General features: G+C 38.5%; 1 protein-coding gene across 2 annotated transcripts in view; it reads left to right on the forward strand.

Annotated features, from left to right (window-relative positions):
• Positions 1-27,329, forward strand: part of NEBL (nebulette) — a 347,130-nt gene that overhangs the window by 34,104 nt on the left and 285,697 nt on the right. The window lies entirely within an intron of this gene.

The following is a 27,329-nucleotide window of genomic DNA, read 5'->3' on the forward strand; positions in this document are numbered from 1 at the left end:
GCTTGGGATCTGGGATGAAATGAGGCCTACAGACACAGCTCTGTTTGAACTCAAATGACTCACAAGGGGGTGTCCATGGAGGAAATGAATGAGTGCCCTGGACCTGCACAAGGGTTGCCCCCCCTTGAGGGTAGACCAAGCTCATGCACAAGCTGAAGGAGCCCAATTTTGGTTTTTAAAAAAGGTATAAAATATTGAGGTGTGTGCACATAGATGACCAGCAGAGTGAGAGGAATTCTTAAAAGGAATTCTGAGAACTGTTTTAAGCCAAAGCGACAGTGTCGAATCAGAGTAGCATACCTTATAAGTGAAGAGGGAACATCCCGAAGTTTGTTATAACATCATCCAAACTCAGCAATACCCAGTACATGATCTGATCCCAGAAGGTTTCCTATTTAATTATATTTTGCAAATACTAATATTAAAAGTATTTTTCAGTTGCTAAACACACACTGACTGATGGGATGGTTGGGAAGAGAGGAAGGAAAATGTTCCAGATGGGAAATCACCTTAGAATGGAAACTTGTCCAAACCTGGATAATTAGGGATTGACGGTAAAAAAGACAGCCCTTAGAAGAAATACTTAGAGTTATTTATGACATGGGTTTACATGGATTGATTGGTGTCTCCTATTATTTCTGAGATGTGTAAGAAATTCCTGAAAGAATCGAGATTGAGGGCATTAACTCTGCCCTCTGACTCTAGGGTTACAGAGTATTTCTAACACTGTTGCTAAAGTGACCTGGAAACAAAAACACTATAGAGAAAGAATACTCGGCCCTTATAAAGTAGCTTTGATTCTAAAAGAGTAGAGCATTACTTCAGTAAATTCAAGCCTTTTTTTTTTTTTTTTGGCATGGAAAATTTGGCGCCTGTTTTGAATTTGTCTTAGGCAAACTTGCAAATCTGTGGAAAACAAAAACTATACACAGGGCAAAGGTGACATTAGCTGGAGGCTCTGAGATTCAAGGACATCACCTGGGAGAAGCCCAGATTTTGTCATGGAAGCCTCACACCCATCCAGGCTCTGTTCTGCTTTTATCTTGAGACCTATATTTCTTTGGACACTGTAGCCCTGGGATTAATATAATTAGATCTTCCCCGATAATAATAGCTACATGTATTGATGCTCACAATGGGCCTTGAACTGTTCTGAGTATTTTGCCTGTATTAAGTTGTAATTCTTACCGTTCTCTGAAGACACTCTGTTTTTTCCTCTCCTCATTTTAAGATGAGGAGGATCTGAGGACAGAGAAGAGAATAACTCAAAGACCCACAACTTCTAAGTAGTAGTATCAAGATAGAATCTGGCTTCAGAATGTGTGCTGTTCACCACCGTCCTGTGTACCGCCTCCCTAGCAATTTCATTTTGTTAAAAACAGTACTTGCTTCTCTTACCTTGAAGTTGTGACTTGTCCTGGGGTAATGATGTGAGGGCTGTAGACTTTCAAACAGACTGAAAGTGTCACAGACAAAAAGCTGCCAAACGAATGAAGGACTCCTGCCTCATATCATGTAAAGATATTAACTTGAAACAGATCAAAGACTTAAATATAAGAGCTAAAGTTATAGATCTGTTAGAAGTAAACAGGCATGAATCTTTGTTACCTTGGATTAGGTGGTTGCTTAATATAGGACACCAAAAGCACAAGCAACAACAACAACAACACAGTAAATTAGACTTTATCAAAATTTGTACTTTAGGGGCGCCTGGGTGGGTCAGTCGTTAAGCGTCTGCCTTCGGCTCAGGTCATGATCCCAGGGTCCTGGGATCGAGCCCCACATCGGGCTCCCTGCTCGGCGGGAAGCCTGCTTCTCCCTCTCCCACTCCCCCTGCTTGTGTTCCCTCTCTCGCTGTGTCTCTCTCTGTCAAATAAATAAATAAAATATTTATTTATTTATTTATTTATAAAATAAATTTTATTTATTTATTTATAAATTAAATTTTATTTATTTATTTATAAATTAAATTTTATTTATTTATAAAATAAATATTTTATTTATTTATTTGACAGAGAGAGACACAGTGAGAGAGGGAACACAAGCAGGGGGAGTGGGAGAGGGAGAAGCAGGCTTCCCGCCGAGCAGGGAGCCCGATGTGGGGCTCGATCCCAGGACCCTGGGATCATGACCTGAGCCGAAGGCAGACGCTTAACGACTGACCCACCCAGGCACCCCCAAAATTGGTACTTTAAGGGACATTCTCAAGAAAGTGAAAAGACAACCCTAAGGATGTGAGAAAATATTTGTAAATCGTATATCTGAAAAACGACACATATCCAGAATACATAAAGAATTGTTACAACTCAATAATTAAAAGATAACCCAATTAAAAACGAAAAGATTTGAACAGACATTTCTCCCAAGCAGATATATAAAGGGCCAATGAGCACATGAAAAGAGGCTTTGTCTTTAAGGAAATACAAATCAAAACCACAATGAGATACCACTCCACACTCACAGGAATGTACATTGTCAAAAAGATGGACAATAACGAGTGTTGGTGGGGACGTGGAGAAATTAGAACCCTCATACATTGTAGTGGGAGTGTAAAACGGTGCAGCTGCTTTGGAAAACAGTCTGGCAGTTCCTCAAAAAGTTAAACATAGAGTTACCATATGACCCAACAGTTATATTGCTTGGTATATACCCAAGAGGATTGAAACCATACATCCGCACAAAAACTTGTACATGAGTATTCATGGCTGCATTATTTACAGTAGCCAAAAAAGTGGAAACAATGCATCAAAAAAGTGGAATCCATCAAAAGAGTGAATCCATTAAAAAGTGGAAATGTCCATCAGCTGATGAATGGATAAACAAAACATCGTCTGTCTATACGATGGAATGTTATTCAGCCCAAAAAAGGAATGAAGTACTCATACATGATGTAATATGATGAACCTTGAAAATATTATGCTAAATGAAAGAAACCAGACACCAAAGGTGATACATTGTATGATTCCATTTATATGAAATCTCCAGGACAGGCAAATCCATAGAGACAAATTATTATTTGCCATAGGCTTTTGGGGTGGGGCAGAAGGTCAGAATGGAGAGTGACTGCTCATGGCTACAGGGTTTCTTTTTGGGGTGATGAAAATATTCTGGAATTGTATACTGGTGATGGTTTTACAAATTTAAAATTATACTAAAAACCCCTGAATTGCATACTTTTTATTAAAAAAGGCAAATTTTATGGTATCAGAAGTATCTCAATATATAAACATATATACATACTAAAAAAACATACAAAGGACAAAGAAAGCTGTATTTGCTCTTCTGGAAAAGCAGGAAACAAAGTTACTCTTGGCCACTCAAAGAATGCAAAAAAGGCAGGAAATGTTACCAACTTCATTTTGAGGACAGGAACTAAGAGAAACTTGCCAAATGAGCTTCCTTTTTCTCCCCCTCTTTTTCTTCTCCTCACTCCCTCTCTCAACCTTCACAGTTAGAAGAAATGACTAGTTTAGGGGGGAGAAAAGAAGATGGTGCTTCTGTTTCAATCTGGAGGTCAGTGTTCCATGTCATGACCTGTCAAACACTCCAGAGGTTCCAAATGTATTACAAAACAACATTTCACAACGTTGTCTCTTTCCACACTGCCCTTGTTAATTTTGTGCTATGCTGTGCTTTTTTCTGCCGGGGTATTTTTGTTGTTATTTGGTTTTGTTACTTCTGCTTATGTATTTATTTTGACAGAGAATCCTCATAGTGAGTAAAGTATAGCCTACTGAGACCTAACTGGAGATTACATGCTGTCATTGTTTCTAGTTAATATACTTGGGGCCCATCTGATAGTGGGTTCTTGGCTCACTGTCATCCTTAATCCTGGCATGTCCTTCTCTCATGCTGTTCATTAAAGATGGGAGGTCAAGTGGGAGTTTGAGGATCAGCTCTTTTTTTTTTTTTTTAAATTGAGATATAGTTAACATATAACATTGTATTAGCTACAGATGTACAACATGATTGGATATATGTATATATTGTGAAATAATCACCACAATAAATTTAGTTAACTTCCATCACCTTTTTTTTTCTTGTGATGAGAACTTTTAAGATTTACTCTCACGGTAACTTTCAAATATATGATCCAGTATATTTGATGTATATTACATGCTGTATTTGACATCCCCAGAACTTATTTATCTTATGACTGGAAGTTCGTACCTTTTGACCCGCTTCACCCATTTCACCCACTCCCCATGCCCAACTCTCGCAACGACTAATCTGTTCTCTGTTATCTATAAGTAGAGTTTCTTCAGATTCCACCTGTAAGTAAGTCTCGCTCTCTGACTTATTTCACTTGGTGTAATGCCCCCAAGGTCCATCCATGCCACTGCAAATGGCAGAATTTTTTAAATTGGCTGAATAGTATTGCATTGTATGTATGTATATCTTCACATTTTCTTTATCCATTCATCCGCTGGTAGATGATTAGGTTGTTTCTTTTCTTTTTTTTTTTTTTTAAAGATTTTTATTTATTCATTTGAGAGAGAATGAGAGAGAGAGAGAGAGAGAGCATGAGGGGGGGAGGGTCAGAGGGAGAAGCAGACTCCCCGCTGAGCAGGGAGCCCAATGTGGGACTCAATCCTGGGACTCCAGGATCATGACCTGAGCCAAAGGCAGTCGCCCAACCAACTGAGCCACCCAGTTGCCCGATTAGGTTGTTTCTATGTCTTGGCTATTGTAAATAATGCTGCAATGAAGAGGACCGTCTTTTCTTTTTTTCTGCCCTAATGTTATGCTTCCATATTTTTTGTACATTCTCACTTTTGTCACACTTGAAAAAAATTTTTTTGAACAACCCTGGGCTAAACTGAGACTTGGAAAATGTGTTGATGATGTTCTTTTGTCTCCCCCGCACCGTGTTTTTTGATGCCCCATTTCCATTCTAAACTTTCTTTTCCAGATAATCATTCCTTTTATGTTTCTAGTAATTAATTACCCTCATTGTATCCCCCTTCACGTTCATTGACTCTTAGCTGTCCCATGTTCCATCTCGTAGGATCTGGCTTACAGACTAAATGGTATCTGACAAAGCACCTCGGGTATATGTGGCTCAGGGCATTATTTCTTCTAAATGGCACATGTACATAGGAATTTGAAGCACTCTCAGCATCTCTTGGGATCTCAAGAGACCTTTGGTGTAGGGAGCTTCTTTCTCCTCGTTTCACACCCAAAAGGTGAGCTAATTTAATGCACAAAGCCCCACAGTAACTACCGAAATCTTTGAGGTTATTGGGTGATCTTGGTTCCATGTTTTTGGTTTTTTGTTTCCAGATGGAGAAAATGTGGCTTATCTGTGGTATTCAAACATATGTTGTTTCTTATTAATGGAAGGGAAGGGAAGAGAGGACACAAATGATGGTTGGCATTGTTTTTTTCAAGAACTTAAAGAAAGTTTACTATTTGTATATCCTTTGAATTTGGTTATAATGCAGAGAGCATGCACTGGGTATCGTAAGAGCAGCTTCCAGTCCTGACTGAGTCATTAAGTTCCTTTAAAAAAATTTTTTTTCATCCCCAAAATATTTTAGTGTGCATCCCTAATTAACAAGTACCCTTACTTTGTGTATGGCTACAACATAACTATTGCCCCAAATTTATAATTCCTTTATGTCCTCTAACACATAGTCCTTAGTAACATTTCACTCTTTAACAAGGTTGTTTCTTTAAACACTTGGTCAAATTAGGAGTCAAACACGATATATTCGTTGACTTGGCTGTTTTTTCTAGTAAATATTTTCACATTTATAATTGTTCCCTTCCAACTCTCTCCTCTTTTTTATTCCCTTTTTGTGTTGGAGAAACCAGATCATTTACCCTATAGAATGTCCCACATTTTTGGTTTGATTCATTGCTTCCATGTAGCATCATTTAACTTGTGCCTCTGTCCCCATATTTCTTGTAAACTCATAGATAGATCAAAGGGTGTGATTATGTTCTAGTTTATTATTATTATTATTTTCTGGCAAGAAGACTTTATACGTGGTGCTCTGTATTTCCTATTGCATTACTGTAGGAGGGACGTATGTCTGGCTAACCCAGTTTTAGTACTCTTAAGATTGATCAGAAAATTTAGCTGTGTGCCTGATCCATCCTTTGAAAAGCTCCCCATCCACCTTTTACTTAATGGTTTTTGCAACTACTTACCCAGGAGTGGCAAAATGGAAATTTTCTAGTTCTGTCATTATTTCTGTACTTATTAGCTGGGATTCTCTTATATGGGTGAATTTTCCAACCCTTAGTTATTTGGCTATTCTGAAATAGAGTTGGACAAGATAAAGCAGGATACGTTCTTCATCTTTGCCTTTGACTTAGCAATTGTTGGAATAATGAACTGGGACTTGAGCAACTTCTCCTGGCAGTCACCAGTAAACTGTTCTCTACTATTTTGGGGGCGGAGGTAGAAGAATATCTCATCAACTCATTATCAACCCATGGACTTTATCGATTTGATGTATTTGAATCAGTTGTTGGCATTCTTTTTGATACTCATATTGTCCCATCTTTGGCCAGTGGAGGCTCCCTCTAATTGGCTTGTATGTCTTCTTGACACACCCTATTTAGTCTGAGCCATTAACTTCTGGGCAGCAGTTTCTGCCTCTTTAAGTAATTGGATTAGTTGGTCTTTAAGATTCCTTTTGGTTCTAGCTTACCTTCCCGAGAAAAGAGCCTGTATTCTAATATTCTACAGTAAAATCTCTTATGCTGGAAATATTTTGATTTTTTTTTCTCTTTAGAGTGCACACAGTGGGTGAATTGATGCATTGGAAAATATGAAATGTTTTTGTTTCTCTCCCTTTGATCTTTTAGCTCCCATTTATGTGACACTGGCTCGGAACACTTCCAGATTCTAAGCTCAATATCTAGTAGAAAACAAAACAAAACAAATGATATCAACATTTCTGTACTTAGGCTGTAGGGAGGTTTCCCAAGAAAGTCCCTGATTTTGCAGTTAGATTAGTTTTGAAATATTACCAGCGTTATAGTTGTTATTACTCCAAATGTGGTATTTTTCTCACCTTCTATGTGGGGCATCAGGCAGGAAGAATGGATAGCTGCTTTTCATCCTTTAGCCCTGGGGAGGCAGAATGGGGAGCGAAGGAGGGCTGAGGCCCCCCAGTGAGCTGTTCAGGGAAGTCCAGAAGGCTGCAAAGCTGGCCAAGCCTTGCCAGGTGGCTGCAGAGAGTCAGCCCCAGTCCCTACAAGCCAGGAGCTGGAGCCCATCCATCCAGGCAGCATCTGAACCAGATCCAGGCAACTGGGCCAAGTCCCCAAGGCTGTCCCTGGGACCAGAAGGTATAACCAGAGGGAAGCATGGATTTAAATTCCAGGGCATACGACAAAAGCTTATCATATCTAAGAAGAAGGAGCTGAAAATGACTTTTTATAAGTGCTTGAAGGACACTGTCTTGTAGTGAACCGTATATAATAAAATTTAAGAAGGGCCTGAGTTTTGTTTCTGTCTGTGCCCTGTGGAGCACATGTGACTTCAAAGGCAACTCTGTAGGGTGCAGGAAGAAAAAAGGATGCTTTTATTTCTAACTTTGGCACAGATCCTCCAAACTATTTTTGATGGCCAGGAATTAAAAAAAAAAAACAAAAAAAACTTACATTCCCTCTAAATTCATTTGCATTTAGCAGATCCACCTCTGTTTTTCTACCCTGACAGTTTCCACTTCTTCAACCTGTATGTTCTCCCTACTTTGAGGCTTTATTTTTCAGGAAAAAGTCAAGGGTGGTATTAGATCATTTCAAGTGAAACCTCAAACAGCCCTGTTCCCAAATCACCCCACCCCTTACGACTGCTCCTTGCTTCCTGCCCTAAGTGCCTTCTGAATTTAAAAGTTGTTTGCAAGACTTTAAAACCATCAAACACCCCTTTAATAGAAGTCTGATATAAAAAGGAGCTCCTGGTTTCATTTTAATCTGGTGGGACCCTTTGGTGATGAGCGGATACAGCCTCAACCTAATGCAAGTACACAGTGGCTGTGTGTGTGTGAGCTTCTGCAGACCTCAAGATTGCATTCATTATAAAAATTACATACATACAATAAAAAAAACCATTAGGTTGTTTTCAATGACTGTCTCTACCTTGCTAACACAAGGCAGTTCCTTCTGGCATTAAAATTTTTTTTTAAATTCCAGTATAGTTAGCATACAGGGTTGTATTAGTTTCAGGTGTCCATTATAGTAATTCAACACTTCCATAGGTCACCCTGTGCTCATCAGGACAAGTGCACTCCTTTAATCCCCATCACCTATTTCACCCATCCACGCCCCCCCACCCAACTCCCTTCTGGTAACCCAGTTTGTTCTCTATAGTGAAGAGTCTGTTTCTTGGTTTCTCTCTCTCTCTCTCGCGTGCGCGTGCGCTTTCCCTTTGCTTATTTGTTTTGTTTTTTAAATTCCACATATGAGTGAAATCATATGGTATTTGTCTGTCTCTGACTGACTCATTTCACTAGCATTATACTCTCTAGCTGCCTCCGTGTCATTGCAAATGCGAGATTCCTTTTTTTTTTTAATGGCCAAATCATATTCCATTGTGTATCTATACCACATCTTCTTTACCCACTCATCTATTGATGGACACTGGACTGGCTGTTGTCAGCAACACTGCAGTAAACATAGGGGTGCATATCTCTTTGAATTAGTGTTTTTGTATTTTGTATTTTTTTGGTAAATATCCAGAAGTGGAATTACTGGATCATAGGGTAGTTCTCTTTTTAACTTTTTGAGGAACCTCCATACTGTTTTCCACAGTGGCTGCCAGCCCTCTGGCTTGTTTCTGGGGCAAGTTTCCCTTGTGGCTTCTTTGCCCTGCCTTTCCCCAGCTTCTCATCTATACTTGGACTTCAGTGCAGACTGATTCAGGTGATGCTGTTTTTATTTTTTTTGGCCTATTTATTTCTGATTATTTTTGTTAGTCTTTTCCAAACTCTTCTGAATTAAAAAGTTGTTTGCAACTTTTAAACCCTATCCTGTTTGAAACTTTGATTCCTGATATAGTTAGGTGGTGGTTCTGCTTAACTTAAAGAGTGATCCTAAGGAGCCTAAAGTGGTTGTTTTCTTGCCGTCAGGGTCTTGTGACTTCTCAGGAAGAAACTTCCACTCTGTGTGAACTCAGCACCCCTACTAGGGAAAAAGGGCCCTGGTCTGATGATTACAGATCAGCAAACAAAGGGCAAGATATTATGAGCTTCAATAACTTTGGTAGAGAATTTTTTAAATCCCTATATTAACGGCTCATAACTCATTGGTTTTCTTGTTAGTGATGTTGCCTTGAGTTATAAAGGACAGTAATACAGTAATGATAATAATTATATTCATATGCTACAAGATTTACTCCTGTCCCATCCCTTCTCATTCTTCATCAAAATAGAACCTTCTCTGAAGAGTTGGAACATGAGTAGAATGAATTTATGTTGGCCTAGTAAGCAATATTATGATCTAAAAGCATTTATCAAAGGGACAGGTGTGCAGGGTATTAAATGGAATTCTATAAATACCAAGAAGTATTTCAGTCACTTGCACATATTTTTCATCTTCTATATGCACAACATTGCATAAAATGGTGCTAGTGAGCACACACACACACACACACACATGCACTGGGATTTCCCTCAAAGAGCTTACTGTTAGATTCTGCTAAAGAGAGGGGAAAAAAAGAACTTATATGAAACGTTTATTGAATAACATAAGGAAACTTGAACCTAAATGTTAAATTGGTTGAGGCTGGCTAGATATGTATCATGTGAATTTAGAGAGGGGAGACCATAGAGTAGATGAATTGGAGATGCCAAATGAAAAGGAGGGATAATTTGGATAATTTGGGTAAGGGGTGGTGAGGTGGGGAGAAGGAAAACTTTAGGCACTGGTAAGATGAGAGAGAAGGACTAAGTGGTGAGGACTGATGGGCCACTGGGAAGGCCACAATGATTTGAACTGAGGGCTTAGGTACACAAAGATTTAGTGATCTCTTTACTAATAGTTTCAGTGTATGAATGAAGCTAAGGAGAGAACTGTAAGAATATGAAGTTTTATCTACAGATATGAAGTAGCAGTTATACTCAAGCCATATTCTTGCTGGTTTCAGTAGTTTAGACTGTTTGTCAAGTCAAAAGAAAACTATAAAATTAAAAGCACTTGCATTAGCAAATACAGCAGAGTGCCCTAAAATGATTCAAGGCACAAATTTGTTTTTGACTTTGCAGAAGAGGATTAGAATATTTTAAGATCTACAAGAGTGAGGACCTTGTCTTACTTAGCTTTGTGTTTCCCAAAAGGTGTGTCTTAACACAGTAACTTGCACATGGTGGATTTTCATAGTTTTCATTGAATGAACCTATGAATTTAATATAAACACATCCTGTGGTTTTTGACCTCAAAGAGGCATTGTAAATCACACTCCAGAGTACCCATTAAAGGTGGACTTCATTGTCCAGGGAATTTGTTATGCACTGGTGAAGTCCCACTGCTAGGTTTTTCATGAATCTTTTTGGGTTGTTATCAGAACCAGCCAAAATTATTTTCTCGAAGTATCTTCTATGACTAGAGTAACATAGAAGGTATATGAGACCGGATTCTTGATATTACAGAAATTATGTTACATTGGGAAGATAAGAGTATTCATTGGGGAAAAATCAGAAAATCAAAAAAGGCAGTATACAAGGCAGAAATATTGGAGGAGGGGTATCATTGTCTTCACTGCAGCTGTCTTCTTCATTTGTCTTTTTCTTAGGAAATTGATCTCTGTCATATTTTCAACTGCTGTCTCTACCGGTGATACACATTAATATCTGTTCTGGATTTCATACCTGGACACTGAGTATTTTCCCATCACCTTAAACTTCATATCGCTAAACCCAACCAGATTGTCCCTTTTCCTTCCTCTGTTATAGCACTTGTTCTAATCACCTAGGCTCAAAATCATTGACTGTCTGTATATCCATATTTCTGTGTGTTTATCAGTTGCCATGGCCACTCTATTCTGAGTTGTGAATAGATCAAGAGAGTAGAAGGAAGATATTTTTAACCAAGTGAGCCCAAATATGCACACCAAGTGGACAGAAGGAAAGAAAATGATGTTCTTGAGACTCTGATGGAAGACACAGATGATAGGATTTTGACTTAATGGTACAGAGAAGGATCTGTTTCAGGGCAAGAGAAACCCCTACATTCCTTGGCTTGAAACATATGTTACTTGTTAACTTGCTTGATGTTGGTATATCAACCTCCGATAAATAGAATTTTGCTTTAAATGTTTTGGAAAATCTTAGTATTGAAAGGAAGCCTATTATTAAGTATGCATCTTTCTATTACTGTATTTTCTGGTATATGGGTAGGTTGTCATGTGATACACACTGATTCTTAGCTCCATGATCACCAGGCTGTCTTGTGTGTGGCTCTCGATTAGTGGAATGAGTTGTCATGTGCAGTGAACTGTCTCTTGCTGGTGGCATTTAAGCAGAGATGGCATTACTATTTCTGATACCAAAGACATGAGCCTGGCATTGGGTAGGAGATTAGACCATCTCTCTACAACCCCTTCTAAGATTAAGATTTTATCATTTTATAGTGATTTATAATTTATTTAGTCATTTATTTCTACTATTATGTACTATACTGGCAATAGGCATGCATTGATTTTGGCTTTCTCTGTGGCACCTTGGAAGGCATAAGGTTAAACACAAATGACATCCAAGGGTGGCATCATTGGCAGAGTGTTCGTGTATTACACTGTGATTGTTGAATTAAACTAAAATATTCTTTTGACTTTGTCAATGTGGAGCTCAGTTACGGTAGGGGCTGCATCTTGGAAGCACTGGGTGTGGCATTAAGGTGGTCCACAGAAAATTAGCTTGACCAAATTTATAAAGTTACATTGTTATAAAGGCTCAGGGTATCTCTCTGTGAGAGAGGTAGAAAGGGATAGAAAGAAATACCCTTTTCTTCTTTGAACCGAAGCCATGCAAGACAAGAGATAAAAGGGTGCTTGATCTACACCATAAAAAAAAGTTTTGGAGTCAAGCATACTTTAGAAATGACCTCCTGGGTGTTTCAGCCATGTCTAATTTTCTCGGTCTGATACTTTAAGAGGTTCTCCCTCTACTTGAGAGAGGAAGCTTGAGGTTATTCTATGAAGCTTAAAAAGTGTGGTTCCTTTAGATCCTTTGCCAGTATTCTATCATCATCTTGAAACAAAGAACCTGGTAAACATCCACAGCTTACTCAATGGAAGAATTCCTTTGAACCAGATTGACTGTAGAGAAAAATCTTCATAGCAGCAAATGCAAATCTGTATGTATCTAGCAATTGCTCCAGACTTCACTCGAGCGTGTGCCCTTCTTCTGGAACACTTCACTCTATCTAGTGAGCATTGTCATTCTTGTGCTAACCTTGTCCTGTCAACGGTCCTGGGTGTTTTCTGCTATCATGAAATACCTTTGAAGAGTGCTGATTAATCAATGTAGGGAGAATGATGGAAGAGGAAATCATAGTAATTAATTGATTCAGGGAAGAATGATGTTAAAATCAGTGAGTGAAAGATTGTTGGGAACAGAATGTTCTCAAAATGTCACCCTTTGAGCTACTTAATTACAAAGGAAAACAGGTACCTTTACAGTGGAGAATACTTGAAACGTGATCAAGTTTAAGCAATTTAACATCACCAAAAGAGGAACAAATTGACATCATGTACTACTGATTTGATCCCTGGCTGTCACTTAGGCAGCATTCCTGCCCCAAATGTTTAACCCAAATCTAATCATGAGGAAACAATCAGACAAATTAAAAAATGAGGGCTTAGGGGGCACCTGGGTGGCTCAGTCGTTAAGCGTCTGCCTTCTGCTCAGGTCATGATCCCAGGGTCCTGGGATCGAGCCCCGCATCGGGCTCTCTGCTCCGCGGGAAGCCTGCTTCTCCCTCTCCCACTCCCCTGCTTGTGTTCTCTCTCTCACTGTGTTTCTCTCTGTCAAATAAATAAATAAAATCTTAAAAAAAAAAGTATTAAAAAAAATGAGGGCTTGTTTTCTTAAGAAATGCCAGTCATTATAGACCAAAAGAGCTGGGGGAGCTGTTTTTTGGTTAGAGGAGACCAAAGAGATGTGACATCTAAATGAAGTGTGTGATCTCGGGTTGCATCCTAGGTCAGGGAACAGCTATAAAGGACATGTATTGGGTCATTTGGGGACATCTGAAAATGGACTATATATTAAATAATAACATTATATAAATGTTGCTTCCTGAATGAAATATTTTGGCATATGTAAAGAATATTTTTGTTCTTAGGAGACTCATATTGAAGTATTTAGGAGTTAATTGTCATGATGCTTGCTACTTTCATATAAGTCATATAAAAATATTATATATGATACTATTTATTATCTATAATTTATAATAAATATAAATACTATGTATAATAATTCAGTATAATACATTATACCACATATACATATTTGCCTTTTACATACATACATTTGTGTCATGTATAAAGCAAATATGGTAAAATGTTGAAAATTGATAAATCTAAATAGAGGACATATTCATTGCACTGTTTTTGAAATCTTTCTGAGGTTTGAAATTTTCAAGATAAAGCATTGGGGAGAAAAGAACTTTTGTGTTAAGGATGAGGTAGTGGAGAAAAATGTTGAGTTGTTAAATTCATGTTTATGAGAAAATGGCATTTTATTACTGTTGAATAAAGCAGAGTTAGATGATACAGCCCATTGAAAATAAGTGTTCAGGGGCACCTGGCTGGCTCAGTTGGTTAAGTGTCTGACCGTTGATTTTGGCTCAGGTCATGATCTCGGTTGTGAGATCAAGCCCCACATCAGGCTGTGCACTTAGCATGGAGTCTGTTTGAGATTCTCTCTCTCCTTCTTCCTCTGCCCCTTCCCCTGCTTGCACACGTGCTCTCTCTCTCTCTCTCTAAATAAATAAAATCTTAAAAGAAAAAGAAAAAAAGAAAATAAGTGTTCACAAACATACACTGTTAAGTGAGCTTGATTTAGATAGTCTTGAATCCAGAATTTTTAGAGCAGAGAAATGATTGCTATTGGGCATCTTAGTGTTTCTCTTTTGTTTCTGCAATATTGACTTTCTCCTGTTGTGAATCCTTAGTTCACAGGATTGTTTTAAGATTTAATGAGATAATGTTTGTGAAATGCTTTGTAAGCTATGAAAATAATGTCTCCAAGTTTCTTTATGTTTAGGATGTAACTTGTGCTGAATTATAACACCCAGTGTTGTATTTTATCAGTGTACAGAATATAAATTCATGGGAAGACAAACTGGATCAGTGGCTTTATTAAGACTCATTCCATAACATATGTAATTTAGAAAACTAAAGCTGCCTCCATTTAACAGTTCTGCCTTTTGGCATATCTAGAACAGTGTCTAAATACATATAACAAATATTAGCTTTTTCAGTAATGAAACAAACTTCACTTACTCTTTATGCTCATTTAACCCGTTGCACTCATGAAAAAAATCTTTCCCCAGGGGATGGAAAAAGAGCAAACAAGAGTTTAACGTAAGTCAATAGAACATTAAGTAGAGAAAAGCTAAGAGTTGCTTGCTGTGTTGTTATCTTGTGATAATTTCAATTTAGATTTTTAAGTATGCTTTTAGAATTTTATTGTTATACTAAATATAAAATTGAATCAGTGCATATGGAGGACTTGGAATGAATATGGAAAATGAACGTTTTGCTCCTTCAGAGGGAGGCAGGCCAGAATAGCTATTAGATGGTGATATTTTGACCTTGCTGAAAGACAACTATATAGAAAGAATGATGACGCGGAAGGAATTGGGGAGTAACAAATATAACACATTAGCTAGAAAAGACATTCCTGTCAGTTCTTGAACTTGACCAGATTCTAAAGCTAGCGTAGCTCGTTCAGGTGTAGCCATGGTGGGCACAGGTGTCGTTGGTAAAAGCTGTGACGTTGCTAGATTAGCCAGTGACACTAGGTTGTAATCTTTGTCAGTTGGCATTTGAGAAGATTACGATGATGGATATTTTAAACAACAACCATTACTGAGTAATTAACATGTACTAGGAGAGACATTAGATGCTTTATGTGTGTTTTCTCAGTTAAATCTCACAATATCCCTATCAGGGAGGTGTGTACTTATACCATTCTTAATTTTCAGATAAGCACGAAGGACCGAGAGAAGTTGAATAACTTGTATAAGGTCATGCAGAGAATAGTGGCAAAGTTGGTACTTGAAACCATGTTGTCTGACTCTAGAGCCCATTAAACCACCATGCTGTACTCAGTTGACTCTCTAAAGTTGATGTTGAAGAGAACAGATTAAGATTTAGAGATAAGACATGTTTTTGGCGATGACAGAATAAAAGGGGCTGGAATTACTTTCTCAACTTAAAAAACTAAAAATAACCAGGGAAAATATGTGAAACAACAGTTTTCAGACATTAGACAAGTAGCACAAAACAGTAATCTTTCAGGGAAGGGAAACAAATGTGATTGCTCCAGCTTACTGCCTGGAGTATATGTTATATTTTCAGACATATAACAGAGCCTAGCTATCACCCTTATTTGAGGATATAGTTTGAAGAGGCTACTGCCACTAGAATTCACAGTGTGGCAAGGTCCTGGATAGGAGAGAATGACACAGAGAGACAGCTCCAGAGATCTGCATACTTTTCAGTGAATGCATGTGAGAAAACTGCCTGAGACCAGGGAAAGACATGGCAAAGAATCAGGTGGAGTCCACCACCCATATATACAGGGTATCAACTGGGGTTCTCAGAAGACCATTCCCTCAGTTGTATGGCAAAATTAGCCCTTAGACTAAAGTCTGTTCTGGTCTTGCTTAACAAAGCTTAAAGGCAAGCCATGGAAGGATCAAGTTGCTTCCAAGTGACTTTATTGAATCTAACACACAGCCCCAAAATATTTAAAGGAATGTAGAAAACCTTCAGCCCCAACAAAGTAAACTTCACGTTGTCTGACATCCAGTCAAAAATTACCAGGCATTCAAACTATGGAAAGAGCCTAGATGTCCATCAACAGATGAATGGATAAAGAAGATGTGGTGTATATATATCATATATATATATCATATATATGATATATATATGATGGAATATTATGCAGCCATCAAAAAGATGAAATCTTGCCATTTGCAGTGACATGGATGGAACTAGAGGGTATTATGCTGAGTGAAGTAAGTCAATCAGAGAAAGACAAGTATCATATTATCTCACGGATACGAGGAATTTGAGAAACAAGACAGAAGATCATACGGGAAAGGAGGGAAAAATGAAACAAGATGAAACCAGAGAGAGAGACAAACCATAAGAGACTCTTAATCTCAGGAAACAAACTGAGGGTTGCTGGAGGGGAGGGGGGGTGGGAGGGATGGGGTGGCTGGGTGATGGACTTTGGGGAGGATATATGCTATAGTGAGTCCTGTGAATTATGTAAGATTGATGAATCACAGACCTGTACCTCCAAAACAAATAGTACATTATATGTTAATAAAAAAAAACTACCAGGCATTCAGAGAAGCAGGAAAATATGACCCAGAATGAGGAGAAAAACAGTCTACAGATAAAGACCCAGAAATGGCAGAGATCCCCTACCCCCTACTTAAAAAGAAATAGGCAAATTGAGTGATCGTGTTTTTATTAAAATTTTTAAAATTTGTATTTAAAGACATTCCTACAAAGATAACTCCAGACTAGTTGCTTTCACTGGTGAATTCTACCAAGTATTTAAGGGAGAAATATTAATTCTACACAAACTCTTTCAGAAAATGGTAGAGGTTTTGAGGTCTAATTCTGAAACTAGACAACAAAATTATAAGAAATGAAAGTTACAGACCAATATCCTTCATAAACACAGACATAAAAGTTCCTAATCAACCTTTAGCCTATCAAATCCAACAATGTATAAAAAGGATAATACATCATGGTGAAGTAAGGGTTTAATCTCAGGATTGCTGGGTTGGTTTAAAATTTAAACATCAATGTTATTTGTGTCAACATACTAAAAAAGATAAAAGTATATGTGTATCTTAATTAGACATGGAAAAAACATTTGATTATATCTCACATCCCTTCCTGATGAAAACTCAGCAAACTAGGAGTAGAAGGGAATTTTTTCATCCTGAAATGGGGCATCTATGACAAACATAAAGCTAACATCTTAATGGTGAAAGACTGAAAGCTTTTCCCTAAGATGAGGAACAAGGCAAAGATATCTGCTTTCACAACTTCTGTTGAACATAGTATTGGAGGTTCTTGACAATGCAATAAGGCAAGAAAAAGAATTAAAATGAACATAGACTAGAAAAGAAGGATAAATTGTCTTTATTTACAGACAATATATAGATAATCCTAAAGAATCTAAAAAAAAGCTACCTGAAAGAGTAAATGAGTTTTACAGGATTGCAGGATATAAGATCAAAATACATATTGATTATATTTCTATATACTAACAATTAATTAGAACTAAAAATTGAAAAACAATACCATTTACAATAGCATCAAAAGTTATTAAATACTTTGGGATAAATTTGACAAAAAATGTGTAAGACCTCTACACTGAAGATTATGAAATTTTGCTGAGAAAAATTAATTCAGGTCTAAATAAATGCATAGGTATAAAATGCTCATGAGTTGGAAGACTCAATATTATTATATCAGTTCTCCAAATTGATTTATATATTTCTTATTATCCCAGTTGAAATCCCAGAAGCCTTTTTGTTTTGCAGAACTTAACTGCTGATTTAAAAATATAATCTTGAAAAAAAGAAAATTGAAACATGTATATTGCCTGATTTCAAGACTTATAAAGTTAACAGTAATCAAGACTATGTGGTAGTAGCATAAAGGTAGGAGATGAAGCACAGTGATTTTCCATAAAGATGTCAAGTTAACTCAACTGGGTAAGGAAAATTCTTTCAACAAATGGTGTTGGAACAATTGTATAGCTATATGCATGAAAAAAAAGTTTTTAACTCTTACCTCATACCATACACAAAAATTAACTTGAAGTAGATCATAGGCATAAATGTAAGACAATTAAATTTCTAGCAGAAAATGTGGAAGAAAGTTTTAGTGATCATGAGTTAGGAAAATATTAAAAAAATATGATACAAAAAGCAAAAACAATAAAAGAAGAAAATGGATAAATTGTGTTTCCTGGAAATTCAAACCTTTTTTTCTTTCCTCAAAAGGTGCTAATAAGAAAGTGAAATGGGAAACTAAAACTGGGGAAAATATTGCAAAATATGTATCACACAAAAGACTTGTATCCAGAACATATAAAAGAGTCTTTTTTCTAGTTAATTATTATTATTGAACTATAGTTGACATTATGAAGAACTCTTAAAACTCAATAGTAAGAAGACAAAAACCTTGTTAAACCCATTAAAAATGGGCAGAAGAGTTGGAGAAGCATCTTTTTTCACATGATTAGTCATTAGGTAGATGTAAAGTAAAACCTCAGATACACCACTGCACTCCTGTTATAATGCATAACATTAAAAAGACTGATCATATCAAGAGTTGAAAAGGATGTGGAGAAACAGGAACCCTCAGAGCTGCTGGGTGGGTATATAAAATGGTACAAAATTTTATAAAAGTTTCCTAAAACTTTGGATACCGTATTCTCCAGTGATTCTATTCCTAGTTATCCAAGAGAAATAAAACATATGTGTTCAACATGTGTGTATAAAGACTTGTACATGAATGTTCATAGCCCTGTAGCTTTATTTCTGATAACCCCAAACTGGAAACAACCCAAATGTCTATCAGTATGAATGGATAAATGTGAATTCATCTGTGATGGATAAATTTTGGTATCTCCATACAATGTAATACTATTCAACAATGAAAAGGAACAAAATATCAATATACTCAACAATGTGGATGAATCTCAAAATAATTATACCGAGGAAGAGGAATCAGTCAGTAACATGTACACACTGCGTGATTCCATTTCAATGCAATTCTAGAAAATGCAAACTGGTCTGAACCCATATTGGTGGTTCCCTGGGTTCGGGTTAGTTGGGAAGGAGGGGGGATGGAACACAAAGAAATATGAGAAAACTGTTGGTGATGGAAATCTTTATTACCTTGGTTGTGGTCATCATTTCATGGGTATATGTATATCAAAACCCATTAACTGTACACTTTATTTTTCAAAAATTTTTAATTTAATTTTTGCATATTTTATTTATTTGAGAGAGAGAGAGAGAGAATGTGGGGCGGGGGAGCAGAGGGAGAGGGAGAAGCAGACTCCCCACTGAGCAGGGAGCCTGATGCGGGGCTGGATCCCAGGACCCTAAGATCATGACCTGAGCCAAAGGCAGACGCTTAACTGATGAGCCACCCAGGCGCCCCAACTGTACACTTTAAATACGTGCATTCTATAGTGTGCCAATTATGCTTCATTAAAGCTGTAAAAAGAATCTTAACTTCTGCCACTGGTGAGACGCTGAAGTAGCATATTAACAGTTGTGGTAGAAGCCTAGTTATTTAGAGCAGATGAAACCTTAGAGATGCTCTTCATCATCACACATTGTTCAATTAAGCCTAATCAAAATGTTCCATCTCATGACTCCCCCATGAGAACATTGGTTCCAGGAAGACTGGCATGTCCTGTCCATCTTTGTGGCTTCTGCTCTGTGTTAGGCAGTGTTTTGTACACAGTGGTGCTTAGTAAACTTATATGCTGGTTAGTTGAAAGCATGATGTTTCCTAAACTGAATTATAGATGAGAACTGCTTCACATTTTTGGTTTAGTGGAAAAATGCACTCGGTAAGTGGTCGATCTAATTACAGTTTCCACTTAGAAAACTTTCTGGAGTTTCCTTTGGGTACAGAGTTATTTTACTGGCACGCTTGACACTTCCTAGGTCTGGAACAGCCTCCGAGGTAGGACATAAATTACTGGGGTGCATATTCTTTAGGGTCTGCAAGTGACAGCGAAGCTAAATAATAGCAACCTAACCAAGACCGAGGTGTATTTCTCTATCACCTAAGTCTGAGCTGATGTGGCGGCTCTGCTCCGTGAAGCCATCGGAGACCCCACTCATTCTTGTTTGTCCACCTAATGGTTTTGTAATGTCACCCAGAACTTCACTTCTTGCATCAATTCAGGAAGTGATACAGAACAGAAAGCCTGAGGGACACGGCTGGAGCAGGGCAGTCTCTTTTACCCCATCACTGGCCCACCCACTGATGTTTCAGGCTGTGAATGAAGGAGATAACCCTCCCTCCTCTAAAGTTACTTTCTGGTGGTTAATATTTCCTCCAAAGAAATCACAAGATGTTTCCATGGAAGGTAGGTATGAGAGGATGGGACTTGCCCATGAGAAAATCTGCTACAAGGGTCACCTGAGGAAGACCGGCAGGAAATGTGTTATCATCATTTAATAACTTAGATCGTGGTTTAGTCATTGCTGAGGATGTTATAATACTGTTTAAAAAATTAATTTCTTGCAACTTTGTGAAGCAGTTGGTTTTAATTTTCACTTTTTTTAAGCGGAAGAAACTGAGTCATGGAAGGGTATATACTGAAGCATCTCTGTTCAATGAGGAAATTTATGGCACCAGTAGATCCTGGAAGCCCAAATTATGGGTTTGCCATCCACTTCTCTGCCCATTAGGTCATGCTCCTTTTGGAGAAAATGAGAAATGATCTAAAGAAAAAGAAAGAAAATTTAAGAAGTCCCCCCTCCCCAAGCCCCTTATTAATAGAATAGACATTTCTCTGTTGATTGTCCCGAGGTCGGCCCCCCAGAGTTCACGGGGAACTGGACTGCCTCATCCTCAGAGCTGTGCATGGTGCTCTTTATCTTTTACTCAGGGTGCAAAGTGTTGCTTAGCAACAGTGATTCTTTCAGCTCTCACAACTGCTGCAGCCTGCAGACCTGACAATAGACGGAGTTTGAGAGTGAGATCCTCATTTTTCAGCTTCTTCACTGTGGTAAGGGGGAATAAAGAAAGAAAAGGCAAACAGGATGAAAGAATCTCAACAGCACGGTGCAAAAAAGCATCGGCTGATGCTGGAGAGTGGGGGAGCGCCACGCATCTTACATGTGATTAGTAAATGCTGGCCGTGAGAATTAAAAGGGAGTAACACAGCCGCAGAGGTTAATTAGAGAAGGTAAAGAGGCAAGAGAACGAGATGGCTGGGCAGTCTAAACATGGAAGTTTCTGATCGACTGGGTGTCTAGAGCAAGTCTATCCTTCTGTTTTGCGGTTTTTGTTTCTTTTTTGGGGGGGTCCAGAGTATTGGGCCAGTCTTTGAGGAAACAGAAAGAATGGATGGAGGCTTTTTGCTTTTTTCCCCAACTCTTATTGACAATCTTAAAAATGGGTTAGGCAGCTTCTTACTGAGTTCTAAGTGTTTACAAAGATGTTCAGGACGGTGACTTTCAGGGATGACCTTGGGTTGGCTTTGTGGTCCTGGGCAACAGGGCAGAGCAGCATGGCGGGACACTTGGAAGTGATCCGCAGCATTGGAGGTAATTTTAATGTTAGAAATGCCCTCATCTCCTGGTTCATGTTCCTTCTCACCCTTTCCATCAGCTCATGCAGATAAAATGGAGGAGCCTGTGCAAACCCCTCCTATGAGGTATTTCAAACCTGAGAGATTATAATCTTTCCTATCAAATGCAGTGGCGGCTCTTTGTAGAGCGGTTTTCTGAAGTGAATCAGATGGGTTTTTCAGAGCTGAAGGAAGTCAGAGGATGAAATTAATAAAAGCAGAGAGGAAATTGAAAGGGGTGTGTGTGTGGGAAACATATGTTTTCAGATGATATTTTAAAATAGATGGAGACTTGATGAGACAGAGATACTGAAAACTGACTCCAGATGGTGGGAATAGCAATGGCAGGCTGGTGTGAAGGGACAGAGCGCAGGCAGCAGGTGCGGGAGGAGGCAGGAGGGGGCTGAGGGAGGCCACCGTGTAGGTGGGCGGGGTACTAAGAGTGAGGTTATACGGAAAGAAAGTAGAATGATTGAATCCATACCCTTCACCTTTAGTTTAATAATTTACCCAATACATTTCTGTCTTGTAATAGATCCTTTTAAATGGTATGTTTATGAAAAAGGCAAACTTGCTTCACTTTGACTTCTTTGCAAAGGCTGTGACCATAGACAAAACAACTATTCAAATCATCACTGAAGTGAGGCCTTGGAGGAAGTGGGTCATGAGGGGGACGCCATCAAAATTTGTTTTTTCTCTGTATATTCAAATTATGGCAATACCTATTGCAGGATATTGATGCTTTCCTGTAACAGCCTTGTAGAGACCTAAAAGACCTGAATTCATCTTCATGAATTGATTGAGGGAGAAGAAATTGAGAAATAAGAAAGTATTCCACATCTAGCATTAAGATACCCAGAGTGGCTTCTCAGAAATTCCTAAGAGAGAGAGAGAAAAATCCATCCACAGTTCCTGTATGTGAAATGATGCTATTTTATTTGCATAATAATCACTTAACATCAGTGGGTTTCCTGACTCTGAATTCGGCACTGTGTTTTCATTTGGTGAGCATTTCTTGACTGCCTAGCGTGTGCCAGGAGGAGTTCTAGAGCTACAACAAGTCATAGTCCTGCCTTTGTCTTTTGCGTAAGTGAGTGACAGTGTCTCCGTGCATATCTGGACTCCGTGTGTTCCTCTCTGTTATTCCCTGAGAGGTGCCTACAGCTTGAGTTCTGTCACTGCCAGAAACCCATACCCACACCTCACTCTTGCCTTTTTTCAACTGACCCGTCGTTACAGATTTCTGCCTTTTCCAACCACTGTTTACGTTGAGATAATTGTTGGTATCAGCACTTAGCTACCAGGGTTACGGAAAACATAAAGATTCAAAAGGAGATTATTATAATGTTCGTTTTATGTAGGGCCATGAATTAAAATGGCAACACTTGTCTAGTCCATTAAACATGGAATAGAATTTGTATGCAGGAGGTGACTGCCCTTGTGTCCTTAGAGTCTTTTGCATCGAGCTGTGTGTGACTATTACATCCATAAACAGTCCAATGTCTTCATTTATTGTGTGGTTCTTGTCATGTTTCAGGAAAATGCCGATAATTTCAGTTGTTGGCGATGAAAGCAGTTGCTTTCCAGTGGGCTGCATTTCAGTTTTCATCACCTTATCTTTTCTGTTTACAGTTCTCTTGGACTTTTTCATTTGTTCTTGTTGCTTGCCATGGAAACCTGTTTGTAAATCTTTTGTGGGTGATGATGTAATCAGAATAGTACAGGCAGAGCCCCCAAAGCCTGAGAATACATGAAATGACTAGTTTAAGCAATGCTGAAAGAGAGACAAGCCCATCACTATAGGGAACAGAAGGGATGCACTCTATTATTGGGTTCTTTTTTTTTTTTTTTTTTGCTAAGAGGCAACAGTTGTTGTAAATTTTGTTTGGAAACAGTAAAGAATTGGCAGCGTGTGGGCAAAAGTTTCCAAAGTAGTGGTATCTGAGAAGTCAAAAACTCCTACAAGTGTATTTAAATGAAATATAAGCTGAGAGATAATCACTCTTTTGGTTTTAAGGACAGCTTGTGGGTTATTGATGCTGTGACTAAGAAGGGTAGAGGAACTGGGTGGGGGAGCTAGGATAAAATGCAGGGACCCATAGTAGGTGAAAAGTAGGACAAGTTGAGGAAGGATAGATAGATGTAGTGAAATCAGTCTACATCTCTGTTAAAAATATACACTCAAAACTGAGTAGCTCCAAAAATGTGTGTAAATATTACATTCTTTATAGACCCTTTAAGGATGTTTTGGTGACTTCTTCGGGCTAATCTAAGATACTACCCTCAGCTAAATTTTTTTGAGGAGTAAGTTTTACCTGCAAATCAGGTTATGCCCAACAGGAGCTAGAGAAATTAGCTGGTAGAGGGTGAGATTAGGCAGGAGAGACAGCCTGAAGGAAGGTGGGTGGAGGGAAGGTAAAGAAGAGGACCTTAGGATTCCACTGGTATCTGCAGCCCAAAGTAGATTTCATTTTCCTTTTAGTCAGAATCTTTTCTGTTTTCCCAGTCAAAGTAACAGTATTAACAACAGGATCAATCCCAGGATCTCGGGATCATGACCTAAACCAAAGTCAGGCATTTAACTGACTGAACCACCCAGGCGCCCTGATTCTTTCCTTTTTTAAAGCAAAAAGCACAGAATCACAGCTGTGTGTAATGTGACATTTAGAGTTTTGGAGCCAGAAGATAATCTGGTCTAACCTCGTCATTGTACTGGTGAGGAGGCTGCAACCTACAAGGTTAGATGATTTATTCAGTCTATCAGTGGATTAGTAGAGACCGGAATCCAGATTTTTCTTAGGTTCTGGCTCTGGCCTCTTGTATAGTCCCATGAGGACTGGTGGAGGAAGGAGCATGAGAAAACTAAACCCACCTCTTCCCTATCACTTTCTCAGAAAGCTGACATTGATAGACTACTTCTGACTGAGACAGAAAGAAGCCAACCAGTGGCCAGGAGACAAATGCCACGGGGGTACCCTTTAGTCCTTGAGCACAAAGTGCTCTAAATTCAATTCAAGGTGAATCAATATAGAAAATATCTGAGATTTAAAGAAAATCACCATTCTGGTTTGAACCATACTTCCCATACTTTATCATACTTCACTGTATATATGTTATATATGCTCTACATAATCTGGTTTCCTTCAAAATCCTTAAACTCAATAATTTTTTTTTTTAAAGATTTTATTTATTTATTTGACAGAGACACAGCGAGAGAGGGAACACAAGCAGGGGGAGTGGGAGAGGGAGAAGCAGGCTTCCCGCCGAGCAGGGAGCCAGATGCAGGGCTCGATCCCAGGACCCTGAGATCATGACCTGAGCCGAAGGCAGATGCTTAACGACTGAGCCACCCAGGCGCCCCTAAACTCAACAATTTGAATAGGAGTTTAGTGCTTTGATTTTTTTTTTTAAAATGTTTATAAAGCTTCCACTCTGTATTATTTATTTATTATTTATTTGACAGAGAGAAACACAGCGAGAGAGGGAACACAAGCAGGGGGAGTGGGAGAGGGAGAAGCAGGCTTCCTGCCGAGCAGGGAGCCCGATGCGGGGCTTGATCCCAGGACCCTGGGATCATGACCTGAGCCGAAGGCAGACGCTTAACGACTGAGCCACCCAGGCGCCCCTAGTGCTTTGATTTTAAAAGTAGACTTATCATTGTTTAATACTCTTAATTCTGTGTTTTCCAAAAGTTTATTGATGTAGAATTTAAATTTAAAATTAAAATTTGAATTTAAAAAATTTAATTTAAAATTAAAAAAAATTCTATACCTAAAGGAACTTTAGTTTTGATTATCCCTCCTTGTCATCTTACTTTATTCTGACCTTGATCCCCTTATTGCTCCTTTTGCCTCCATCATTTCTTAGGCTAGATTTTCCCCAACTCAGTCCATATCTTTCCCAGCCCAATCCATACCTGGGCCAAATCCAGTCCATACCTTTGCCACTGGATATCTCTCTACTCATCTTTCAGGGCAGGGATTCTGGAACTTTAGTGTACTTAAGAATTATCCTGGGAGCTTGGGCCCCATTTCTTAGATTCCAGTATAGTTGGTCAGACATGAGGACTTGGAACCTGTATTTTAAAAACCACTCCCATTAACTTTGATGTAAGCAGTCCTTGAATCACAATGCTTAATGGTGTCAGATTTTGAGTGCACTAATATAAATCATAGGAACACCTACACTTTGGATCCCTTTACCTAATTATAAGAAGCTTTTTTTCTGTGCTGCTTTAGCCACTGGCTCTGTCTGTGGGCCCTAGTTTATTCTTCACCTGCACTTGAGAATAGATAACGGGGAAGAATTCTAGTTTCCCATACAGTATTGTCATCTTCTAGTTGATGAATCTGGTTCAGGGACATCCACTTTCAATGATGTGAGGCTTGAAGGCCAAGAGGTAAGACACATGCTGCCACCCAAGAGTGACAATTGGGAAGGAACAGGTTTAATTAAAGGAATTAATTAATTTATTTTAAAATATTTTATTTATTTATTTGACACAGAGAGAGACAGTGAGAGAGGGAACACAAGCAGGGGGAGTGGGAGAAGGAGAAGCAAGCTTCCTGCTGAGCAGGGAGCCCAGTGCGGGGCTCCATCCCGGGACCCTGGGATCATGACCTGAGCTGAAGGCAGATGCTTAACAACTAAGCCACCCCAGGTGCCCCAAGGAACAGGTTTTAAATAGTAGCTGACTACAGGCCTTCTTTGGACTCTTAAGAAGTCGTAAGAGCAAATTAAGTTGAGTAGTAACACTTAAAGTACCAAACCACAGATAAATAGAATTTTCTATGGAAAGCTTGGAATGGAGAATAGTCTTCACAAAAATGATAAAATGTTTCCTGATTCTCGGAAAAAAAATATTATCTCTACAAAAGGAGGTCAGTGAGAACTCTGATGTGATTCATGGAATATGAATAACACATATAAGTGGAGGCTTAGAAAACCAGTCTAGGACATTACAAACATTTTTTTTTTTTTCCCCACACATAGTGTAATGATTTGTGTATGAAACAGTAGATTTTTTGGGAAAAAAATATTTTTCTCCTTTTCTAGTGAATGAACTTAAGATGTATTTGATGAAGATAGAGATTTGTTGATATGGGAGCTCAAGAGGCCCTACCTATCTTTTCATATTCTTGATTCTACCAACTGTCTTTAATCATGAAGGAAGCACTTAAAACCTCTTGACCACATATAGATGTACATTATTCTCTTGTTTCAGCTTGTTGGCAAGAGTGGCAATTTGGAAATGTTATTCAGGTTTCATGGGTTTCATGAACTGGCTAAACCCTGATGGAGTTTTCCTATTGCTGGTGGAGGAGCTGATGAGCTTGGCTCTGGATGCTTGTTCTTTGGAAGCACTATTTGACAGGAGGAGGAGATGGAAGCAAACAGAGTGATGGAAACCACCTTTTCCTGCTAATTTTTCCTTTCTCATCTATAAAATCTTCCCCAACTCATGGTCCTCTAATATAATGCCTTGGACACTCTAGGCCAGTAGATTCTGGTATCAGCATGCAATTTTTTTTCTTTCTTTCTTCCTTCCTTCCTTCCTTTCCTTTCCTTTCTTTTGTTCCTTTCTTCTCTCTTTCTTTCTTTCTTTCTTCCTTTCTTTCTTTCTTTCTTTCTTTCTTTCTTTCTTTCTTTCTTTCTTTCTTTCTTTCTTTCTTTCTTTCCTTCCTTCTTTCTTTCTTTCTTTCTTTTCTTCCTTCCTTCCTTCCTTCCTTCTGTCCCTCCTCCCTCCCTCCCTCCTTTCTTTCTTTCTTTCTTTCTTTCTTTCTTTCTTTC

The sequence above is a fragment of the Mirounga angustirostris genome, unplaced genomic scaffold (assembly GCF_029215605.1).
Source record: "Mirounga angustirostris isolate CCGP_5_RB_7025 unplaced genomic scaffold, mMirAng1.0.hap1 SCAF_5, whole genome shotgun sequence".
Lineage (NCBI taxonomy): Eukaryota > Metazoa > Chordata > Mammalia > Carnivora > Phocidae > Mirounga > Mirounga angustirostris.